Below are 17,366 nucleotides of genomic sequence, written 5' to 3'. Positions count from 1 at the left end.
GGGTCAACCGAGGGAACAACGGGCACCGCATATCTCCGCAACAAAGATCTATGGAAAACATTATGAATGGCAAAAGAGGCTGGAAGAGCCAAACGAAAAGACACCGGATTAATAATTTCAGAAATTTTATAAGGACCAATAAACCGAGGCTTAAACTTAGGGGAAGAAACCTTCATAGGAACATGACGAGAAGACAACCAAACCAAATCCCCCACACGAAGCTGGGGACCAACACACCGACAGCGGTTAGCAAAATGTTGAGCGCTTTCCTGAGACAACGTCAAATTGTCCACCACATGAGTCCAAATCTGCTGCAGCCTGTCCACCACAGAATCAACACCAGGACAATCAGAAGGCTCAACCTGTCCAGAAGAAAAACGAGGATGAAAACCAAAATTACAAAAGAAAGGTGAAACCAAAGTAGCCGAACTAGCCCGATTATTAAGGGCAAACTCGGCCAACGGCAAGAAAGACACCCAATCCTCCTGATCAGCAAACACAAAGCATCTCAAATAGGTCCCCAAGGTCTGATTAGTTCGCTCAGTTTGGCCATTAGTCTGAGGATAAAAAGCCGAAGAAAAAGACAAATCAATGCCCATCCTAGCACAAAAGGCCCACCAAAATCTAGAGACAAACTGAGAACCTCTGTCAGAGACAATATTCTCCGGAATGCCATGCAAATGAACCACATGCTGAAAAAATAATGGAACCAGATCTGAGGAGGAAGCAACTTAGGCAAAGGTACCAGATGGACCATTTTAGAGAACCGGTCACAAACAACCAAGATAACAGACATCTTCTGGGAAACAGGAAGATCCGAAATAAAATCCATGGAAATATGCATCCAGGGCCTCTCAGGGACCGGCAAAGGCAAAAGCAACCCACTAGCGCGGGAACAGCAAGGCTTGGCCCGGGCGCAAGTCCCACAGGACTGCACAAAATCAAGCACATCGCGTGACAAGGAAGGCCACCAAAAGGACCTAGCAACCAAATCTCTGGTGCCAAAAATCCCAGGATGACCAGCCAACACTCAACAATGAACCTCAGAAATAACCTTACTTGTCCATCTATCAGGAACAAACAGCTTCCCCACTGGACAGCAATCAGGCCTATCAGCCTGAAATTCCTGAAGCACCCGCCGCAAATCAGGGGAGATAGCAGAAAGAATCACCCCCTCCTTAAGAATGCCAACCGGCTCAAGGACTCCAGGAGAATCAGGCGAAAAACTCCTAGAGAGGGCATCAGCCTTAACATTCTTAGATCCCGGAAGATACGAGACCACAAAATCAAAACGGGAGAAAAACAGGGACCATCGAGCCTGTCTAGGATTCAGCCACTTGGCCGACTCGAGGTAAATCAGATTCTTATGATCGGTCAGGACCACAACGCGGTGTTTAGCTCCCTCAAGCCAATGTCGCCACTCCTCAAACGCCCACTTCATAGGCAACAACTCCCGATTGCCGACATCATAATTGTGCTCCGCAGGCGAAAACTTTCTGGAAAAAAAAGCACACAGTTTCATTAAAGAACCATCAGACTCCCTCTGAGACAAAACGGCCCCTGCCCCAATCTCAGAAGCGTCGACCTCAACCTGAAAAGGAAGAGAAAAATCCGGCTGACGCAACACAGGGGCAGAAGTAAATCGGCGTTTAAGCTCTTGAAAGGCCTCAACAGCCTCAGAGGACCAATTCATCACATCAGCGCCTTTCTTCGTCACATCAGTAAGGGGCTTAAAGGGACACTGTCACCTGAATTTGGAGGGAACAATCTTCAGCCATGGAGGCGGGGTTTTTGGGTGTTTGATTCACCCTTTCCTTACCCACTGGCTGCATGCTGGCTGCAATATTAGATTGAAGTTCATTCTCTGTCCTCCATAGTACACTCCTGCGCAAGGCAAGATTGCACTGTGCAGGCATGTACTACGGAGGATAGAGAATGAACTTCAATCCAATATTGCAGCCAGCATGCAGCAAGCGGGTAAGGAAAGGGTGAATCTAAAACCCAAAAACCCCACCTCCATGGCTGAAGATTGTTCCCTCCAAATTCAGGTGACAGTGTCCCTTTAACCCCTTCATGACCCAGCCTATTTTGACCTTAAAGACCTTGCCGTTTTTTGCAATTCTGACCAGTGTCCCTTTATGAGGTAATAACTCAGGAACGCTTCAACGGATCCTAGCGGTTCTGAGATTGTTTTTTCGTGACATATTGGGCTTCATGTTAGTGGTAAATTTAGGTCAATAAATTCTGCGTTTATTTGTGATAAAAACGGAAATTTGGCGAAAATTTTGAAAATTTCGCAATTTTCACATTTTGAATTTTTATTCTGTTAAACCAGAGAGATATGTGACACAAAATAGTTAATAAATAACATTTCCCACATGTTTACTTTACATCAGCACAATTTTGGAAACAAAATTTTTTTTTGTTAGGAAGTTATAAGGGTTAAAATTTGACCAGCGATTTCTCATTTTTACAACGAAATTTACAAAACCATTTTTTTTAGGGACCACCTCACATTTGAAGTCAGTTTGAGGGGTCTATATGGCTGAAAATACCCAAAAGTGACACCATTCTAAAAACTGCACCCCTCAAGGTACTCAAAACCACATTCAAGAAGTTTATTAACCCTTCAGGTGCTTCACAGCAGCAGAAGCAACATGGAAGGAAAAAATGAACATTTAACTTTTTAGTCACAAAAATTATCTTTTAGCAACAATTTTTTTATTTTCCCAATGGTAAAAGGAGAAACTGAACCACAAAATTTGTTGTCCAATTTGTCCTGAGTACGCTGATACCTCATATGTGGGGGTAAACCACTGTTTGGGCGCACGGCAGGGCTTGGAAGGGAAGGAGCGCCATTTGACTTTTTGAATCAAAAATTGGCTCCACTCTTTAGCGGACACCATGTCACGTTTGGAGAGCCCCCGTGTGCCTAAAATTGGAGCTCCCCCACAAGTGACCCCATTTTGGAAACTAGACGCCCCAAGGAACTTATCTAGATGCATAGTGAGCACTTTGAACCCCCAGGTGCTTCACAAATTGATCCGTAAAAATGAAAAAGTACTTTTTTTTCACAAAAAAATTCTTTTAGCCTCAATTTTTTCATTTTCACATGGGCAACAGAATAAAATGGATCCTAAAATGTGTTGGGCAATTTCTCCTGAGTACACCAATACCTTACATGTGGGGGTAAACCACTGTTTGGGCACATGGTAAGGCTCGGAAGGGAAGGAGCGCCATTTGACTTTTTGAATGAAAAATTATTTCCATCGTTAGCGGACACCATGTCGCGTTTGGATAGCTCCTGTGTGCCTAAACATTGGCGCTCCCCCACAAGTGACCCCATTTTGGAAACTAGACCCCCCAAGGAACTTATTTAGATGCCTAGTGAGCACTTTAAACCCTCAGGTGCTTCACAAATTGATCTGTAAAAATGAAAAAGTACTTTTTTTTCACAAAAAAATTCTTTTCGCCTCAATTTTTTCATTTTCACATGGGCAGTAGGATAAAATGGATCATAAAATTTGTTGGGCAATTTCTCCCGAGTACGTCGATACCTCATATGTGGGGGTAAACCACTGTTTGGGCACTCGGCAGGGCTCGGAAGGGAAGGCGCGCCATTTGACTTTTTGAATGGAAAATTAGCTCCAATTGTTAGCGGACACCATGTCACGTTTGGAGAGCCCCTGTGTGCCTAAACATTGGAGCTCCCCCACAAGTGACCCCATTTTGGAAACTAGACCCCCCAAGGAACTTATCTAGATGCATATTGAGCACTTTAAACCCCCAGGTGCTTCACAGAAGTTTATAACGCAGAGCCATGAAAATAAAAAATAATTTTTCTTTCCTCAAAAATGATTTTTTAGCCTGGAATTTCCTATTTTGCCAAGGATAATAGGAGAAATTGGACCCCAAATATTGTTGTCCAGTTTGTCCTGAGTACGCTGATACCCCATATGTGGGGGTAAACCACTGTTTGGGCGCACGGCAGGGCTCGGAAGGGATGGCACGCCATTTGGCTTTTTAAATGGAAAATTAGCTCCAATCATTAGCGGACACCATGTCACGTTTGGAGAGCCCCTGTGTGCCTAAACATTGGAGATCCCCCAGAAATGACACCATTTTGGAAACTAGACCCCCAAAGGAACTAATCTAGATGTGTGGTGAGGACTTTGAACCCCCAAGTGCTTCACAGAAGTTTATAACGCAGAGCCATGAAAATAAAAAAAAAAATATATTTTCTCAAAAATGATATTTTAGCCTGCAATTTTTTATTTTCCCAAGGGTAACAGGAGAAATTTGACCCCAAAAGTTGTTGTCCAGTTTCTCCTGAGTACGCTGATACCCCATATGTGGGGGTAAATCACTGTTTGGGCACATGCCGGGGCTCGGAAGTGAAGTAGTGACGTTTTGAAATGCAGACTTTGATGGAATGCTCTGTGGGCGTCACGTTGCGTTTGCAGAGCCCCTGATGTGGCTTAACAGTAGAAACCCCCCACAAGTGACCCCATTTTGGAAACTAGACCCCGAAAGGAACTTATCTAGATGTGTGGTGAGCACTTTGAACCCCCAAGCGCTTCATAGAAGTTTATAATGCAGAGCCGTGAAAATAATAAATACGTTTTCTTTCCTCAAAAATAATTATTTAGCCCAGAATTTTTTAATTTTCCCAAGGGTAACAGGAGAAATTTGACCCCAATATTTGTTGTCCAGTTTCTCCTGAGTACGGTGATACCCCATATGTGGGGGTAAACTACTGTTTGGGCACATGCCGGGGCTTGGAATTGAAGTAGTGACGTTTTGAAATGCAGACTTTGATGGAATGCTCTGCGGGCGTCACGTTGCGTTTGCAGAGCCCCTGATGTGCCTAAACAGTAGAAACCCCACACAAGTGACCCCATTTTGGAAACTAGACCCTGAAAGGAACTTATCTAGATGTTTGGTGAGCACTTTGAACCCCCAAGTGCTTCATAGAAGTTTATAATGCAGAGCTGTGAAAATAATAAATACGTTTTCTTTCCTCAAAAATAATTATTTAGCCCAGAATTTTTTATTTTCCCAAGGGTTACAGGAGAAATTGGACCCCAAAAGTTGTTGTCCAGTTTCTCCTGAGTACGCTGATACCCCATGAGTGGGGGTAAACCACTGTTTGGGCACACGTCGAGGCTCAGAAGGGAAGTAGTGACTTTTGAAATGCAGACTTTGATGGAATGGTCTGCGGGTGTCACGTTGCATTTGCAGAGCCCCTGGTGTGCCTAAACAGTAGAAACCCCCACAAGTGACCCCATTTTAGAAACTAGACCCCCCAAGGAACTTATCTAGATATGTGGTGAGCACTTTGAACCCCCAAGTGCTTCACAGACGTTTACAACGCAGAGCCATGAAAATAAAAAATCATTTTTCTTTCCTCAAAAATTATGTTTTAGCAAGCATTTTTTTAGATTCACAAGGGTAACAGGAGAAATTGGACCCCAGTAATTGTTGCGCAGTTTGTCCTGAGTATGCTGGTACCCCATATGTGGGGGTAAACCACTGTTTGGGCACACGTCAGGGCTCGGAAGTGAGGGAGCACCATTTGACTTTTTGAATACGAGATTGGCTGGAATCAATGGTGGCGCCATGTTGCGTTTGGAGACCCCTGATGTGCCTAAACAGTGGTAACCCCTCAATTCTACCTCCAACACTAACCCCAACACACCCCTAACCCTAATCCCAACTGTAGCCATAACCCTAATCACAACCCTAACCACAACCCTAATTCCAACCCTAACCCTAAGGCTATGTGCCCACGTTGCGGATTCGTGTGAGATATTTCCGCACCATTTTTGAAAAATCCGCGGGTAAAAGGCACTGCGTTTTACCTGCGGATTTTCCGCGGATTTCCAGTGTTTTTTGTGCGGATTTCACCTGCGGATTCCTATTGAGGAACAGGTGTAAAACGCTGCGGAATCCGCACAAAGAATTGACATGCTGCGGAAAATACAACGCAGCGTTTCCGCGCGGTATTTTCCGCACCATGGGCACAGCGGATTTGGTTTTTCATATGTTTACATGGTACTGTAAACCTGATGGAACACTGCTGCGAATCCGCAGCGGCCAATCCGCAGCCAAATCCGCACAGTGTGCACATAGCCTAATTCTAAAGGTATGTGCACATGCTGCGGAAAACGCTGCAGATCCGCAGCAGTTTCCCATGAGTTTACAGTTCAATGTAAACCTACGGGAAACAAAAATCGCTGCACACATGCTGCGGAAAAACTGCACGGAAACGCAGCGGTTTACATTCCGCAGCATGTCACTTCTTTGTGCGGATTCCGCAGCGGTTTTACAACTGCTCCAATAGAAAATCGCAGTTGTAAAACCGCAGTGAAATGCGCAGAAAAAAATGCGGTAAATCCGCCATAAATCCGCAGAGGACCAGAATACGTGTGCACATACCGAAACCCTAACCCTCCCCCTAACCCTACCCCTAACCCTAACCCTAACCCTACCCCTAACCCTAACCCTACCCCTACCCCTAACCCTACCCCTAACCCTACCCCTAACCCTAACCCTACCCCTAACCCTAACCCTAACCCTACCCCTAACCCTAACCCTAACCCTAACCCTATTCTAACATTAGTGGGAAAAAAAAAATTTCTTTATTTTTTTATTGTCCCTACCTATGGGGGTGACAAAGGGGGGGGAGGGTCATTTATTATTTTTTTTATTTTGATCACTGAGATAGATTATATCTCAGTGATCAAAATGCACTTTGGAACGAATCTGCCGGCCGGCAGATTCGGCGGGCGCACTGCGCATGCGCCCGCCATTTTGGAAGATGGCGGCGCCCAGGGAGAAGACGGACGGGACCCCGGCTGGATCGGTAAGTATGATGGGGTGGGGGGGACCACGGGGGGGGATCGGAGCAGTGGGGGGGGAATCGGAGCGCGGGAGGGGTGGAACGGAGCACGGGGGGCGTGGAACGTAGCACGTGGGGGGCTGGAATGGAGCACGGGGGGGTGGAACGGAGCACCGGGGGGGTGGATCGGAGTGCAGGGGGGGTGATTTGAGCACGGGGGGGTGATTGGAGCATGGGGGGAGCGGACAAGAGCACGGGGGGGAGCGGAGCACTGGACGGAGGGGAGCCGGAGCAGTGTACCGGCCAGATCGGGGGGCTGGGGGGGGCGATCGGTTGGGTGGGCTGGGGGCACATTAGTATTTCCAGCCATGGCCGATGATATTTCAGCATCGGCCATGGCTGGATTGTAATATTTCACCCGTTATAATAGGTGAAATATTACAAATCGCTCTGATTGGCAGTTTCACTTTCAACAGCCAATCAGAGCGATTGTAGCCACGAGGGGGTGAAGCCACCCCCCCTGGGCTAAACTACCACTCCCCCTGTCCCTGCAGATCGGGTGAAATGGGAGTTAACCCTTTCACCCGATCTGTAGGGACGCGATCTTTCCATGACGCCACATAGGCGTCATGGGTCGGATTGGCACCGACTTTCATGACGCCTACGTGGCGTCATGGGTCGGGAAGGGGTTAACCACACTGGAAAAGTTGGCAATGAAACGGCGATAGAAATTAGCAAAGCCCAAAATTTTTTGAAGGCCCTTCACAGATGTGGGTTGGATCCAGTCATGAATAGCTTGGACCTTAACAGGATCCATTTCTATAGACGAGGGAGAAAAAATAAAACCCAAAAAAGAGACCTTCTGAACTCCGAATAGGCACTTAGACCCCTTCACAAACAAAGCATTATCACGAAGGATCTGGAACACCATCCTGACCTGCTTCTCATGAGACTCCCAATCATCGGAAAAAATCAAAATATCATCCAAATATACGACCATGAATTTATCTAGATAATTGCGGAAAATATCATGCATTTAAGACTGGAACACAGATGGAGCATTAGAGAGCTCAAATGGCATCACAAGATATTCAAAATGGCCTTCGGGCGTATTAAATGCAGTTTTCCATTCGTCACCCTGTTTAATACGAACAAGATTATATGCCCCTCGGAGGTCAATCTTAGTAAACCAACTAGCCCCCTTAATCTGAGCAAACAAATCAGTAAGCAAAGGCAAGGGGTATTGGAATTTGACCGTGATCTTATTAAGAAGACGATAATCAATACAGGGTCTCAAGGAGCCATCCTTCTTAGCGACAAAAAAGAAACCCGCTCCCAATGGTGACGAAGAGGGCTGAATATGTCCCTTCTCCAAAGACTCCTTAACATAACTCCGCATGCTCTGGCACAGACAGATTGAAAAGTCGGCCCTTAGGGAACTTGCAACCAGGAATCAAGTTAATAGCACAATCACAGTCCCTGTGCGGAGGAAGGGAACTGGACTTGGGCTCATCAAATACATCCTGGAAATCCGACAAAAACTCAGGGACCTCAGCAGAGGGGGAAGAGGAAATTGACATCAAAGGAACATCACTATGTACCCCTTGACAACCCCAACTAGTCACCGACATAGTTTTCCAATCCAGCACCGGATTATGTTCCTGTAACCATGGAAAACCCAGTACAACAACATCATGCAGGTTATGCAACACCAGAAAACGGCAATCTTCCTGATGTGCTGGAGCCATGTACATAGTCATCTGTGTCCAGTACTGAGGTTTATCCTTGGCCAAGGGTGTAGCATCAATACCCCTCAAAGGAATAGGGCTCTGCAAAGGCTGCAAGGAAAAACCACAGCGTCTGGCAAATTCTAAGTCCACGACAATGAGCAAATCAGGGTCACAGATAAGAGAAATTTAGGCTGTATAGTACTAATGGTAACAGACCTAGCGACTCTCTTAGTACGCTTAGGGCAATCAGAGATAACATGAGCAGAATCACCACAGTAAAAACACAGCCTATTCTGACGTCTGAATTCCTGCCGTTCTGTTCTAGTCAAAATCCTATCACATTGCATAGGTTCTGGACTCTGCTCAGAGGATACTGCCATATGGTGCACAGCTTTGCGCTCGCGCAGACGCCGATCGATCTGAATGGCTAGAGACATAGATTCGTTCAAACCGGCAAGCGTAGGAAAGCCCACCATAACATCTTTAAGGGCTTCAGAAAGACCTTTTCTGAAAATAGCAGCCAGAGCCTCTTCATTCCATTTAGTGAGCACAGACCATTTTCTAAATTTCTGGCAGTATAACTCTGCCGCTTCCTGACCTTGACACAAGGCCAACAGGGTTTTTTCTGCATGATCCACAGAATTAGGTTCGTCATACAATAATCCGAGCTCTTGAAAAAATGCATCAACATTCAATAATGCCGGATCCCCTGTTTCAAGAGAAAAAGCCCAGTCTTGAGGGTCACCACGCAGCAAGGATATGATGATTTTTACTTGCTGAATGGGATCACCAGAAGAACGGGGTTTCAAAGCAAAAAACAATCTGCAGTTATTTTTAAAGTTCAAAAACTTGGATCTGTCCCCAAAAAACAAATCAGGAGTAGGAATTCTAGGCTCTAAAGCCGGAGTCTGGACAACATAGTCCTGGATACTCTGTACTCTTGCAGCAAGTTGATCCACACGAGAAAACAAACCCTGAACATCCATGCCAAAGCATATATCCTGAACCACCCAGATATCAAGTGGAAAAAAAAGACAAACCACAGCACAGAAAAAAAATGGTTCAGAACTTTCTTTTCCTTCTTTTGAGATGCATTTAATTCATTTTTGGCCACTTGTACTGTTATGATGCAGTGGTCTAGGAGCAACATGGAACGAGCTCTGAAGGAAGTGGTAACTGTACTGACCGCAGTCCCTAAGCTCAACACAACACTAGAAGTAGCCGTGGAATGCTCCTAACTCTCCCTAGGCATCTCGTCACAGCCTAAGAGCTAACTACCCCTAAAGACAGAAGCAGGAAAACTATCTTGCCTCAGAGAAAATCCCCAAAGGATAGATTAGCCCCCCACAAATAGTGACTGTGAGTGGAGAGGAAAAAGACATACACAGAATGAAACCAGGATGAGCACAGGAGGCCAGTCTAGCTTGATAGATAGGACAGGATGGAATACTGTGCGGTCAGTATAAAACACTACAAAAATCCACGCAGAGTTTACAAAAAAAAACTCCACACCTGACTAAAGGTGTGGAGGGTAAATCTGCTTCCCAGAGCTTCCAGCAATACAGAATTAATTCATACTGATAACGCTGGACAAACATAGAAAGCACTGAACGGATATGTCCACAATCTGTGAACAGAAAAGCGCAAGCAAAAACTTAGCTTTGTTGAACTGGTCAGGATAACAGGGAAATCCAAAGAGATGTGAATCCAACCAGGAACCATTTACAAGTGGCACTGGCTGAAGGAACAGCCAGGCCAAAATAGTCGAGCAGAAGAGACGATAAGTGGAGGCAGCTGATGACAGCTAACTCCAAGGAGCAGCCATACCACTTGAAACCACAAGAGGGAGCCCAAGAGCAGAACTCACAAAAGTGCCACTTACAACCACCAGAGGGAGCCCAAGAGCGGAATTCACAACAGTACCCCCCCTTGAGGAGGGGTCACTGAACCCTCACCAGAGCCCCCAGGCCGATCAGGACGAGCCAAATGAGAAGCACGAACCAAATCGGTGGCATCGACATCGGAGGCAACAACCCAAGAATTATCCTCCTGGCCATAACCCTTCCACTTGACAAGATACTGAAGCCTCCGCCTCGAAAAACGAGAATCCAAAATCTTTTCCACCTCATATTCCAACTCTCCCTCAACCAACACCGGGGCAGGACGGTCAACCGAGGGAACAACGGGCACCACATATCATATCAAGAACAGAACTCACAAAAGTGCCACTTACAACCACCGGAGGGAGCCCAAGAGCAGAATTCACAACAGGGATTTGGGAAACACTTGTGCAGAAACAAATATCACTGCATGATTAAGGTACTACAAGTGTCAACAAAGTGTGCAAATAAATGCACAGTGCAAGTAGGACTTAACTAGCCCAGGTCTCATGTAAGGACAAGAACCCAGCTAGGTGTGCTTCCGCTGTGACGGGTCCGGAACCATTGGGGCTGTCACCTATGTTGCAGGGGGGAAAGCTTAAGGCCCTGGACTGTTCCCGGCAGTTGAGAAAAGGGTGTGTTGCTAAGCTGAGGGAATTGCAGGAGGGCAGTGCCAGGGCTTCTGCGGGGGGTGAACTGCCAGAGCAGGCAAAAACCAGCAGAGGCAGAAAGCTGTTAACAGAGACTGCCGACAATGACGTACCTGGTCCCCGCTGACATCGCTGACCATGGAAAGACTGTGCTCTGTCCGCCTCATCATTTCCTGACACACCGATCACCGACTGGACCACAAGGAATCACCGTCACTGCCAGGAGCCAAGACGTCATCTTTTCCAGGACTACACCGGATCACGAGGAATCACTGCCGCCACCAGGATCCAGGACGCCATCTTTTCCAGGACCATACTGGATCCCTTATGCGCCACTGCTTTGGTGCCAATGTCCACCTCCTGAACTAACCGTATTCTGAAGACATCAGACTGACAAGTTTGCTATCCATGAACTTCCTAGCTTATGTTTCATGCCTACTTCCCCTGAGTTAAGTCCCCTGTGTTCCTTTATATTGTTTTATCTGTTTTCTCCCTGTGAGTAGTATGCCTTTTAAATTAAACCCTATGTTAACACTTGCTCTGCCTCCGACCTGTTACTGCATCTTCCTACCTGCTCGCAGTCATATGAAGGCTGGTTAGCGGTTAGACTGTACAGGTGCACAGAATTTTTCAACTTGGCAGTGTAGGGGTTCTCCTACTTGAGATTAGCAAATCTTTTGAAATTTGAATTTGCAAGCTTGGGCAAATTTTTCCCAAAAATTTGATTCACGGTGAATCTCAAATTGTGTAAGTTCTCTATTTGTCTTGAAAAGATATGTACAACATTCTTAGGTCTCCTTGGACTTTATCCAACCGCTTTTCAGCCCAAAGACTTTTTTTCAACCCCTTCTATAGCGCAAATTCAATCTTTGCAATATCAAAGTGACGTCAACATTTATAGCTATGGGTAAATGGATTGTAACCCTTCTTCGCTTCTGTGCCACCACACACACTCTCTACATTTTTTTTTACTGTTTTATGGCTTTCTCTCCCTATTTCTATTGCTAAGATGTGACCTGTTACATCCTTTCAGTATACAAATGTTCAACATATCTGATCAAAATCATTGCTGCATTCTCTGCCTCTGCTTTTATACAGACTATTATAGTCCCACCTGAATAGCTGTGGTTTACCATGTGATGTGATCGCTGCAAGGCATTTTGATGGAACCTGCTCAGCTATGCGGGGCTTATGGGATCTTTCTCTGTTTGGTGCAAGCTTTGCCAATATGTAAAATGGTGGTGACTATTTTTGGTAATTCACTCAAATCAAATTGTAAACGTTTGAGAACAATTAAAAAAATACACCCATTTCTTGTGTGATGCAACTCTGTGGCATTGGATTATAGCTATGTTTTTACAGATTTGGTTAAATGGTTAGAATCTGCACTAAGTAAAAAGTTAAGGTTCCAAATAGTATAGAGAGAAAAAAACAGATTATATGCAAAAACATCTTGTTCCATGTAAATAAGTTCCGGCAGCTGATCGTTTTTTATAATAAGCATGCAGCAAAAAAAAAAAAAAAACTTAACCTAGACAACATTTTTTGCCTATATTTTCCTCTTTAAGTAATTCCCTCTTAAAATTTGAGGATGATGTTAAATATATTAATGTAAAATTAATTAATTTAGTGTTTTTCTTAATTCTATTTCTTTTTTATGGTGCTGAATGTTTGCTGCAAGGTAAAATACATGAAACCTACTTTTCCAGTATATGTATTATTCTTTATGACAATTTTATGCTCATGAGTCTTCTGTTTATTTTTTTTACAGAACTGTCCTGGCTGGGGCAAATTTCCAAAATGCAAAATTTTAGAATCGAAACATGTTTTTTGTGGTAGCTCTGGGCAAACTTTCTGGACTTCACTGTATGGCCAATGTCTAATGTTCGGTAGTTTGGACACATCATAATATGATCTTCAACATTTTTTTAAATGAAAATGATATTTAATTATTTACTCAAAATGATTTAACTACTTAATTTTCCATTAACAACTCATGAAGCTGCTAAATGGCCTTTTCTTTACTCACTAATATATGTGTGTCTGGTGCGTGTATTATTAAAAGGGAAGTACTTTTGCTGGTTACAAATAGCATCCAAATACCCCTGATGACATAAGGTGCTTTCACCTTGGGGCTGATCCTTCGACTTACATCTGATTATCTAAGCAATTTAAAAGAAATTGTCTATTACCACAATTATTTGTATCTTATCAACTGGCTCTATATTACAAGGACTTTTATTGAACAGCACAAAAGCAGGGCAAGCCATGGCATATTGCCAAATAAAAGAGTGATGTTCTGGTGAATTTAGCCTAAATAAATTTACTGCAGAATAACAGTGGAAAAGTGGGAGGTAAACCCCTTTGACCAATAAATCTCTTCTGTATGTGAAACTCTTATCTTGTCCCCTCCAATATATGCCTCACTAGGAAGCCATCATCATTGGCTCTGGTTTGTTATTTGTAAACCTTGATCTTCTGCACTTGGTGTCCTAAATATGGATAATTAGCATCGGTTTATCACGTCTCTGCATATTTCCTCTGCTCTCCAAACATGCAATGCTTCTATTGGCTGCCATTCTGTCACAGAAGATTATGGAGACAGATTGCACAGAATGAATGTGCTAAACGAGATTAGAAAGGAGTAGAAATAGCAACTTGGCCAATAAATACCTCGTGAGAGCCTTATCATACAATTACACGTTGACTTGTTTCACACTCTCCCAGCCTCTTAATCCAGCACCCCACCACGTATGAAAATTCACTAATTTCTGAATTACTGCATATCCATGGGACTTGTCACTGAGAATATTTGGAAAAGGTAATATTGACACAAATGAAAAATACACAATCTAGATTGCCATCCTGCTATGGCTTTTGTGTGTTTTCCTTCAACATACCGAAAAACATTTGCATATATACAAGGTGATACAGAGAATCACTGGTTAAACGTCGGCTTTGCAATGCTGGTAAACAATGAGTCTCATAGCAAACTACTCCGTTCTTTGCTACAATTAAATGATGCTAAATAAATAACGGCATTAAATGGATCAATGGTAATAAGTCCTTGAGGGGAAATACTGATACTAGGGAACGCTAAATCTAGGATTTAGAGTCTCAGCCATTACGGAATGTAAATTATTCAGGACCTTAAATGAAAGTGAATTGTATCCCACAAACTATGAAATCATGGTTTCCTTACTTCTGGAGTTTTGATCATCTTATTAGATGGAATTATTCCTGATATCGCCAACTCTGAATTACATCTAATTTCTGAAGGGATTTAAGACATTATCATTATATGTAGGTTACAATGGGATGTCAGTAACCCTTTTCTTCCGAGATCACTCTTTCCAAAGACATTTAGTTATGCCTGATCCCAACACTGAGTTAACCGCTCTGGTGTTTGCATCAGCAATGCTGGTTGACCATTAATATGGGAACCAACTGCTAACCTCAGGGATTGGTATTTTAGCTTTTCTTTTCTAACTTTTCTTAGTGTGGGGAAGCAGTGCAGCTTGTGTGGAGTGATTGTAAGGGTCTCTGCTGGAATTTGGCAGGCCAGAGGCTTGGAGAGCAGCCCCATGCTGACTCCTATTCACAGGGCCAGTTCTGTGTGAGCTTTGCAAGTTTCACTCAGCCGTGCACTCAATAGCTTCACAAAGCTGATTACAAGCTTCAGCGAATTCCTGAAGGAGCCAAAAGCGACGCAGGTGCAAACGAGCCGAGGGAGCCCGTGATCCCAGTGACAGAATGAGACAAGCTGGGAAAGGCTTGGACCACACAAATCCAAGCTTCTGCTCACCAGGCAGCAACAAACCTTGGGAACTTAGGGTCATTATCCATTCCATTCACAGCAGAACACACTATAAGTATCCAGTATCTCACAGGACGCTCCATCAGTTACCTCAACCAAGTGCATCTTGTGTTCAGAGAGGAGGGGGACCTGTCTACTTTTTACCCCCTGCACTAAACCCAACTATAGTATTCATTGTCTCTAAGCTCATCTGTATAACTTAATCACCTTGTTCAATCTGGTGGAATCAAACCACTACAATAGGTATATAATCTGCAGATTCCCACTGAACTAAAAAGAGAGATAAATAAAAATATAACTTGGGATGTTTACTAAGAAAAAAAGAATTCCGGAGCAAAATTGTACCAAAAAAGTATATAACATGCTCCAAATTTGTTATGGGTTTTAGAGACGTCTTGCTCCTCACAGGACAGTTTTCTAAAGTTTCTAGGAAAGAGGCATAGTAAAAAGAAGTGTGCCATTTTTCGCACAGTAGTGTGATGGAAGGCAGATAAGAGATAGAGTAAAAAAAGAGAAAATCTCCACTTTGATAAATATGTGGCAGATTCTGCCTGTCTGTTCCACTCATTCTGTATAAATTTAGAAAAGTAATTATGAATCTGCACTATTCTTAATCTGCTCAAAGTGTCAAATAAACTAATAAATAAAATGATGCAAGCAATGCTCTTTATGGTGTACCATGTACTAAGCATGCCCGACCAGAATGGCCTATGTGACTTCATGGTAATCACTAAAATTTTTACTAGGCGACCATGAAATAATAATAATAATAATATACTACTAATATTACTAAGTTTTAAAACATGTCCTTTGTTTTATTTTTCTAGATTCAAAAGATTTCGAGTGATCCGACCTGATTTAGTAAAAGAAATATCAAATACCAGACTAAAAGCATTTTTACCCGTAAAGCTCCGGTTATAGCCACTAACACTAAAGTCAAGTCGAACGTTAATATTTTAAGACTTTCTTATTTCCATTCTATATTTTATCTGTAATCATTTTTACAAGGGACACATGAATGATTGGTCTATCACCAATGAAGGAGCACAATATTTGATATCTCCCTGTTACTGCTGTTGTCGACCACTTGATTTTGAGAACCTAGAAAGGAAAGGTCTGCAAAATCTACAAATTCTATTATTTAAATATTTAGAAATACTTTTGTTTCTGTGTCCTATTCTCAGTTCTGGCTACAGTTGTATAATTTAGGTCTGTCATTAACCGGTAATGTGCTTTGTACTCCTGCGCTGTCCATTGTTACTTAGTGCAATCCTTGCCTTCTCCTTGGTGATGAATAGAGGAGTAAGGCGGGGTTGGATTTACCATTATCTGCCCTCTTCCTCCTCAGTCTTTCTACACTTAATATTGTACATTACAGGGGACTAATTCCTTAAGCAACTTTCTTTTTTCTCTGCAGCTCCACCGGAGTTCATAGCATCCAGTATTTATTGCAGACATTGGACAGTTGTATCAATAGGAGTAAAGTTTTAATCAAGAGAGATTTGCTTTGAGATGTGCCTTAGGTACCCTGAAAAATCCATAAATCCATAAAGTATTCATTTTGCAATTTTATGTTTTTTTTTGTTTTGTTTTACAATGAAAGTTAATGTCAGATAAAAGTTATTGAATAAGTTTTCACTTGTACATAATTGTATTTTTTTGACAGTATTTTTTAAATCTTTTTTTTGTTGTTGCTTTACAACCAATTATAATTCAATGTTAGTTTTGGATAAGAAAAACCTATGCACATGGAAATATATATATTTTTTCCCCATTAGCGAGTGATTGAGATTTTTCTCATGTAAATTGAGTATTATATTTGGGTGCACAATTCATTGTTGCTAAAGTTTTTTTTCTCTTACAGTTAATTAATATCCCTGTCTGCACTGCACTCTGTACTCATTTTACCTGGGTCCATCAGTGAGTCTCCACCTCTTTTCTCAGTGTCTGACATTGGCTGTGGTGCTGACATCACATCCACAGCGCCGCAGCCAATCAGTGAGCTCGACGGCTCTACCAGTATAGATGCAATGCTCCCTTCAGAGCCACTCGGCACACTGATTGGCTGCCATACTGTCAATGTGGCATCAGCCCATAGCCAATGCCATAATCAGGAGTAGTGATGGAGACTCGTCGGCGGACCCGGGGAAGGTGAGTACAGCGCAGTTTCTTTCCTCACAATAACCTGCAGCAGGGGATTTACTGAAAGGCAACAACCCCTTTAAGCATATTTTCCAACAGAAAAGAAATTACAGAATAAATCCCTTAACAGTCAAGAATATCAGGCATATAAGCCAAAACAATATTGGTCTGATTCATTATTTTTTGTCTAGTTTTTGGTATTCTTTGCCTGTTTTACCTTCGTACTTTCTTCTTTTAATATGCAACTTTTTATTATGTATTTGCCATGTTTTTTTTTTCTTATGTCCACTCCATTGTAGGCAGGAT

The sequence above is a fragment of the Ranitomeya imitator genome, chromosome 3, assembly GCF_032444005.1.
Source record: "Ranitomeya imitator isolate aRanImi1 chromosome 3, aRanImi1.pri, whole genome shotgun sequence".
In the NCBI taxonomy this organism is placed as follows: Eukaryota; Metazoa; Chordata; class Amphibia; order Anura; family Dendrobatidae; genus Ranitomeya; species Ranitomeya imitator.
This window is presented reverse-complemented; position numbering follows the sequence as displayed.